The sequence below is a fragment of the Rhipicephalus microplus genome, chromosome 1 (assembly GCF_043290135.1).
Source record: "Rhipicephalus microplus isolate Deutch F79 chromosome 1, USDA_Rmic, whole genome shotgun sequence".
Taxonomy (NCBI): domain Eukaryota; kingdom Metazoa; phylum Arthropoda; class Arachnida; order Ixodida; family Ixodidae; genus Rhipicephalus; species Rhipicephalus microplus.
This window is the reverse complement of record NC_134700.1, coordinates 230,108,750-230,116,530: the sequence shown is the minus strand read 5'-3', so window position 1 is coordinate 230,116,530 and position 7,781 is coordinate 230,108,750. Positions and strand designations below refer to the sequence as shown.

At 40.2% G+C, this 7,781-nt stretch overlaps 1 non-coding gene across 1 annotated transcript; it reads right to left on the bottom strand.

Moving 5' to 3' along the window:
* Positions 1-6,992: 6,992 nt before the first annotated feature.
* Positions 6,993-7,064, bottom strand: TRNAP-UGG (transfer RNA proline (anticodon UGG)). The gene has a single exon. It is a non-coding gene; the product is annotated as a tRNA-Pro (tRNA).
* Between the last annotated feature and the right edge of the window lie 717 nt (positions 7,065-7,781).

Genomic DNA, 7,781 nt, shown 5'->3' with positions numbered 1-7,781 from the left:
TTAATTTTTTTATTTTCACACACACACACAGATATATATATATATATATATATATATATATATATATATATATATATATATATATATATATATATATATATATATATATATATATATATATATATATATATAAATAAAGACCTGTTGCTTGTGGTGAACAGCTCTACGTAACAGCTTAAAAAAAAAGACGACACTTGCGAGTGGCTGCAGCATTGTCTCCGTTTTCTGTTGCGCCTACGTGTACACAGATTTCCGTGCAAGCATTGCGTCATCAAATTTTTTTTTATTGATTGATGTGTTTCTGCACGAACAATTGAACGATGGTGCTAAGAAAAGACGAAACGTAGAGTGATACATTTTTGGTGTCCTGTTGGTTCTATACAAATACTTATAATGATAGCAGATATCCAGCAGCTAAATAAATTTAATATCAATGTTGAAAGTTGATAATATGCCTCGGCACTAGATTAATGGTAATAAAAATGAACTGGAGTGTTCAATTACTACAGAAAGCTATTTGCGAGAATATCGACATCACTGACGCCATCTTTTGCTTCTTGGCGTACACTGTCTGATTTCGCTGTCGCATGAATAAATGAATGAATGAATGAATGAAAGCTTTGGTCACCTTCGAAATTATCTTTATACCTGTGTTCAAATGATTTCCGCATCACGCTCAGAGTTTGTCAAAGGTCTTCGAGACACTGATTGGCCTATTCTCTTGATATAGGCCTCTTCTAAATGGCCAGGTGCAACAATTGTGGCCATCATCGCAGATCCCGATTCAGTTTTTCGTCTTCCTGTTTCCTTTGGATATAAGAAGAAAAAGCTGTTTCGAATAGCTACGTGCCGATCATTTGTCAATGTTTTATTCATTAAGGACCGCTACCCAAGGCAGGAAACAAAGACCGCGACACAAACTGGGCAGCATGTCCCTTGCAATACGCTTCTTCGTTCTAATGGATATTGTAACTCGTAATAAAATAAGCAGTTTGACATTTTATTATTCCAAGAGCTCTTATCGAATAAAATTAAGGCTCACGACGGCGCACTGCATGGATACTACAACAAGATGAGAACCACCGCTTATTTTCTTGTGTGCATGCTCTTTGAGATATGAACATAAATGACTTTGCCCTGCTTTGAAGCCTAGTTGTTCGGGGAAGTTTTCCTCAAGTTTATAAGTGGTTTGGGAATGATTCATCAAAAACACTTCCAAGACTATCATTTTTACATTCGAAAACACTTGAGCATAAATCAGATTCGACTTCATATATAAACCTACTAAAAAACAAAAAAAACATGAGTTGGGCCCATCCGAGATTCGAACCCATTAACTTCTCTCACCCAAAGCGGGAATACTACTCCTAGACCTATGAGCCCTGTTTTTCACCGCACGCGCTATCAAATGCAAACACTTAACTGCGGGACTTCTGATAGACTGGTTTCTGATGGGAACTGCGTGATTTTGCGCAACCGTTTGTTCTGTCAAAAATCACGTATCCCCACAGAAAACGTTGTTCCCTCAGCTTGCTATTGACCCATACTTTAGATGTTTAATTTAGATGTTTAAACTTTGGAGCTTATCGTGATTGACGAAACGCATGAGAACGAAAAAGTATGGTGCAAGAAACATGTTGGCGGAGTCGCGACGTGGTCTTCGCTTTCTGCCTTTCATCATGGTCACTCGTTTAACAGATCGACGCATAATGGCTGTTCTGAACAATATACTTTTGTTGTTTTTTTATATCAAGAGGATGCATAAAAGAAAAAAAATGATCATTATGTACGATATTTACTACGAGTGTTGTACCTGTCCAGTTGAAAGTGTCCTATGAGGAGAGGTAATTCAGTGGCTCCAAGATATTTGATAAACTGTGAGCTTAAGAAGAACTTGTTTTTGGGCGTGTTAGTGCCTCAGTTTGCTGAACGTTTTGTAACTGGCGCAAAGCTGAAAACACGAAAAAGTTGGGAGGAAAGAGACAGACGAGTGCCAGCTGAGGTTGATGTAGGAATAATCTGAACATTAAACATTGAAGGTGACCAAGAAATTTCATTCATTCATTCATTCATTCATTCATTCATTCATTCATTCATTCATTCATTCATTCATTCATTCATTCATTCATTCATTCATGTGACCATGGTCATCACAGTACGGCGTGAAGCGTAAGTGACAGTGATGTCGATAGTCTCATAAATTTCTGTAGGTATTTAACATTCTAGTACCCCTTTTATTCTTGTTAGTCTAGTGCCAACGCATCTTCACAAAACCTTCAATAATATTATCAAGTTCATTTATATTAAGCTAATACTTTTACCTACTATCACCATAAGAACTTTTCTGTAAACACAGGACGCCGAAATGTGTCGCACTATGTATTTCTTGTCTTTTCTTAGAATCGAGAATTCATTGCATGCACTGACGCGCATCAAGCAGCAAAATAGATGGTATAATTACTCGTACAGAAAATAGTGTAGCAGCTATACTGAATGGAAAATTGAGGCAAGGCTTTGAATATCCACTGGTATCGTCTGTTTTTAAACCGTTATACAGAGAGAGTTTGCTGCTTCCTTACAAGAGAAACCCTAAAAAAAAGACAAATTTTTATGGGCTGGTGCGCGATTTGAACCCGGGACATCTGGCAGCCAAAGCAAGAAACATACGCCTAAACCAACGAGCTTCCCTCTCTCTTCAGCATGCGAACTCTCAGATACGAACATTCTACTACCTGACTTTTTGCCGACCAGTTTCTGAGGCCAACTGTGTGGTTTTTCGCAATCGTTTATTCTGGTCAGACACATGCTTCTTCATAAAAAACGTTGTCCGCTTAGCTCCCTATTGACCTAGCAAGTCATCTAAACGTTTGAACTACACGTTCAGTGTCTTGAAATCACGCATGATATACCAAACGCTTATCGGCCATTTAAAAAGGAAGTGCTACTCTCTGCAACCACCCTGGATGCCACGTTATAGCGGAGAATGTGGATTATTCTCACTGCGCTTTCTAAGTGTATAGAACCGCTGCTGATTTAGAGTCCGGCGTGCGGCACACGACACGAGGAAAAAAAAACTAAAATCTCGAAGGCAGTGTTTCGCAACTTATCCACGGGGACTCCTGCAATAAATGTAAATGGCCATGGCTATCATTTGCAACTGTTTCAATTGCATGTAACTTCATCAACGCTAAATATATGAGATAAATTTGCGAATTCCTTGATTTAACCGGTTTTTGATGAAACGCCCCATAATTATTGAGGCTTTAATGATATTCAATAGAAGAGTCGTCTTTCGGGGATACTTGGCGCATCAAACAGCTGTTACAACAGGTGGCATTGTGTGAGATAATTGAAAAGAAAAAGGAAAAAAAAAACGCGTATATGCGGATGCACGCATGTTTTATTTGTTTTTTCAATGAAAAAAAAAAAACGGGGCTACCCGCTATACGTCGCATAACCGCTGCTATTGAATTGTTGGGCGACATTGTTGATCTTCGTATCACGTTGTCGACAGTCTTTCTGCACCGTGGCAAGCGGTGCCTTTCGTAAACGTCTATCGCACGTGTCTAAAAATATAATAAAAAACGTGCGTTTTATTCATCCATTGTAGAACTTGCCCTTTTGTGCAAGACTGCTTGATCTGGTAACTGGCGCATTGGACAAAAAATAAGGCGCCACACCTCAATACCTTGCCCCATTCTGTATCATGCGCTGCCTATGTGCTCCCGTGATCATACATGGTTTGCTTATATTGTCAAGATTGAATGTTTGGAGATGTCTCTAAATTCTTTTGTACACACCATTTGCACTTGCCCGGATACAACATGGCTGGTTTCTTTGTGCCACGACCCCGTAAGCATTGTCATCGTTTTTTAAAGGAAGGGCTTTATGGATGGCAGGCAGACGTAATCCTTGTGGCCCATTCTCTGCAACGCGCTGTCTCCACGTCTCTAGTTAAATGTTTATACTGAGTACTATATTCTTTTTTATCAATTTTCACTGACCTTAAGCACGTGTTCATTTCAACTATAAAAGATACACCACCTTCTACTGCACCCAGCGGAAATTCGCCCTTCACGGTTGTACGACAGTGCAGGTAAGAAAGTCTGTGTTAGGGCGTTCATTACTGAATTACAGATGAACAAAACAATATTAACATGAACCTCAAATCGTAAACCAAATCAGTTGCGCAACTTGAAAAACTAGTGTGTTTTGGTGATGTTGGCTCAGTCAAAAAGCTATATGCTGCGAACTAAGCCTAAACTGTTATAGTAGCAGTGACGTGATTATGAAATGGAGTGAGTGGTAGCATACTCCTTTTGCTACATGTGTCTTTTTCGTATGGTAGACAATCATATATATATATATATATATATATATATATATATATATATATATATATATATATATATATATATATATATATATATATATATATATATATATATATATATATATATATATATATATATATATATATATATATATATATATATATATACAAAATAAAACAGCAAACAAATATGGTGATGGTGGTTTCTATTCAAGCTGCCAGCCACTGGATGCTAAGCATAGTATTCTTTTCGTTATATTCTCGACGCACTAGTCGTCGGATTAACTGAAGTTGCAACAGCGATGATCTGTCAATATTTTTTGTGTGTGTTGTGTTACTCACGCACCAGCTCAATCTGCATTGCCGTTCGTCATTAAGAAAAAAAAAGTGTAAAAAAGATTGTGCACACATGCGCCCGTCCGAAGTTTGAACTCGGGATCTCTCGCACTCAAAGTGAAAATTATATTGCTTTTATTCCAGCTTTATCTGATAACGTACTCAACTAGTAAAATTTTGTAAAAGCTTGGGTGAAAAATGAGGCTGAATTGTATTGGTATACAGTGCGTTCACTTTGCGCACCACAGTGCTCATAGATTGAAGCGCAAGAATTTAGTCTAAGTAATAATTTACCTGCTTTCAATTCCAGCATCTACAGTTCCCGTCGTTTCAGTGTAATTTAGACTCGAACACTTACATCAGAGCAAACAATACATTTGAGAGCCAGACTTCTAGCGGTCTGATATAGTTATCTCATAGCAGCCACTATAAATCAAATTCAGTTTCACCGCAAGGGCGAAGCAATGAATGTGCTAACAATGAATTGTAACGTTACACGAACTAAGGCTGGCAGCTAACTCTTTTGTATGCGATATTGCGTAACTATGCGAAATGGATGTCTAAGATTGCATGTACGCTCCTGAAAAAAAATTCTCTTTTTTTGACTTGAGAGCGCAGAACGTAAAAGGATGTACAAGCCGTACGATGACGCTTGCCGAGATAGCGCATGCTAGTGGTCGCTACTGCACCCTAAGTATCGAAGTTCACAGTTGCTGCTATAAAGCGACCCCCTGCTCACACCTCTAGCTCATTCTTCTCATGCCCCTTCAAGACGGTCGGGGTGTTTCCTCTCAGCTTGAGCATTTGACGGCAAATCTAACACGCGTGGAGATTTTATCCCATGCGCCTTCCGAGCTACGTTGATGGGCCAGATCATTTGATATCTGCTTCAGCCACGCTCGTCGCCCCCGTTTGCATGCTTTTACCCGCGAGCAGAACATACGATGAGTGCAGGGTGATGGCGACGGCCAAAACACGAGCTGCCCATATAAATGCTATTGTATTAAAGAAAAAGGAAAACAATACGACGCCATGTTTCAATCCTTTAGCAATGTACATATGAGCGCACCATGTTTAACCTTATACAGACTCGAGACAATATGTTGCAATAGCGCAATGTTCTTGGGGTCGGCTTAGACTGACGGCAACGGTGGCAACGCCCAATAAAGTCATCTACCCTCACCTGACGTAGTAAAAAATTATAGATTAGTGAATTTTTTAGCCCGCTGGCCACCTTTTATCGATACAAATTGAATTTCCATTCCTGTCACACATTTCATTGCGGCCAAAGTTATTAGCTTCTAAGCGTAATTTTGTCGTCGTGGCTTATCAAGCATGAAATGTTAATGCTGCTAAGATGCTTGCGCAGTACTGAATACTATGAACAAGTAAATGTTTTGAGTGTGGCATGACCTTTAGTATTGTTTTGGTATGGCATAACTGTGGAACGGTACTATAAGTGTACATCTCCGTTTTTCTCGAACACTATTCCGTGCTAAACACTCGCGCCCTTCGTTCAAGCAGCTTTAAACTTGTCCCACATCGAAAAAAAATCCGCCCTTTGAAATCTGGCGGAGTTATTAAAAACAGCGTTTTTTTTTAATTTTAAAACGGACAACCTGTGCAACTAGCGTTCATTTTTCGTACCAGAAAGAACCGAATTTGCATTCATCTTATCAATATGATGCTGCTACACATAAACCTCTTATCTCTGGTAAGCATCAAACATTCGTAATATTAACATATTCATTCGTCATTAACACACGCTCGCATAAATTGCCCACGCACGCTGTAAGCACAGCTTACGGTAAACGCTAACAAACTTTCCTACCGAAGAACCGGAGCAGGACCACTAAATAGGGCGTAACCCTCATTAGCTGGCTGACGTCTCCTCACCAGACCAATGCCGTACATGTTACAATGCCACGTGTTTGCCATTATGAGACGAATGCGACTACTACTAGAAAACGGAGAATAGAAGCACCTTGTGCCTGTACACCGGCGTCTGACGACTTGCCCATTAGGGCATGTAGATGAAAGGTGTTTGCGAAAGCAAACCGGACCATTCAAGCGAGATATGAGTGACAGAAATAGGGCAGCCCACGTGGGCTAGATGTGACACGAAACTGAAAGAACTGTGCACAAGAATACGCTGAATATTTGCGTTTCCATGAGGCATCGAAATAGAAAGTCTAGCGTTTCTCTTGACAAAAGTATTCTTGAGTAAACCGTATCGATCAGAGATCTCTTTCGCGAACGCTAAAGGCACATTGACCTTATCTGCATGAGATCAGTGAAAAACTAAAACAAACAAAAAAAGAAAGGGCCCGTCCGGGATTTGAACCCGGGACCTCTCGCACCCAAAGCGAGAATCATACCCCTAGACCAACGGGCCGTTCTCGTAAAGAGGCGCAGCTGAAGCGGAGTCGAGGCGCATACAGAAGAGCCTCGCTTCTGGGTATAGTGCCGCTCAGAAGCTGCCGCGCGGCGGGGTGCCTTTTGCATTCAAAGAGCACACCGGCTGTGCCGTCTCAAGTACTTAAGGACGCACTCGCCTGCATCCAGATGTCGGAGTGACGACCGTGGTGGTTTCTAACATAAAGCGAAGTGCGAAGCCTCTACGTACGACATGAACGCCGTGAAAATGTGGAAGGAAGCGATTTGAAATAATCAGTTTGCACTCTTATAAACCAGGATCGATAGCCTATACGAAGTCACTTTGTGAACACATGCGGTTGGAACTTACGCATGCATTGACGTTTCGTTTTATATGTTGGTTGTGTATAGAACACGTGGGCTGAAAGACTGAAGCGCCATTTATTATACAAGTTTTAAGATGTCGAAAAATTACCGATAGAAATAAGACATTTACAGTTCGAGATAGCAACCTACAGCTTGTGAGAGGTATGTACGTTCAAAAAGAAAATGCTGTGCAACTGTGACAGAGTGATTGGATGAAGTGGATAGCTTGTGAGGTTTTCTTTGCCATTTATTGAAGGGGTGAGTCACGTATCCTTTTACTATTGTGAGGTATGATAGGAAGAAACTTAGAAGATAAGTGCTCGTTTGGAGCACGTGAACAATACAGAGGCACGTACGTATACGGCTTCAC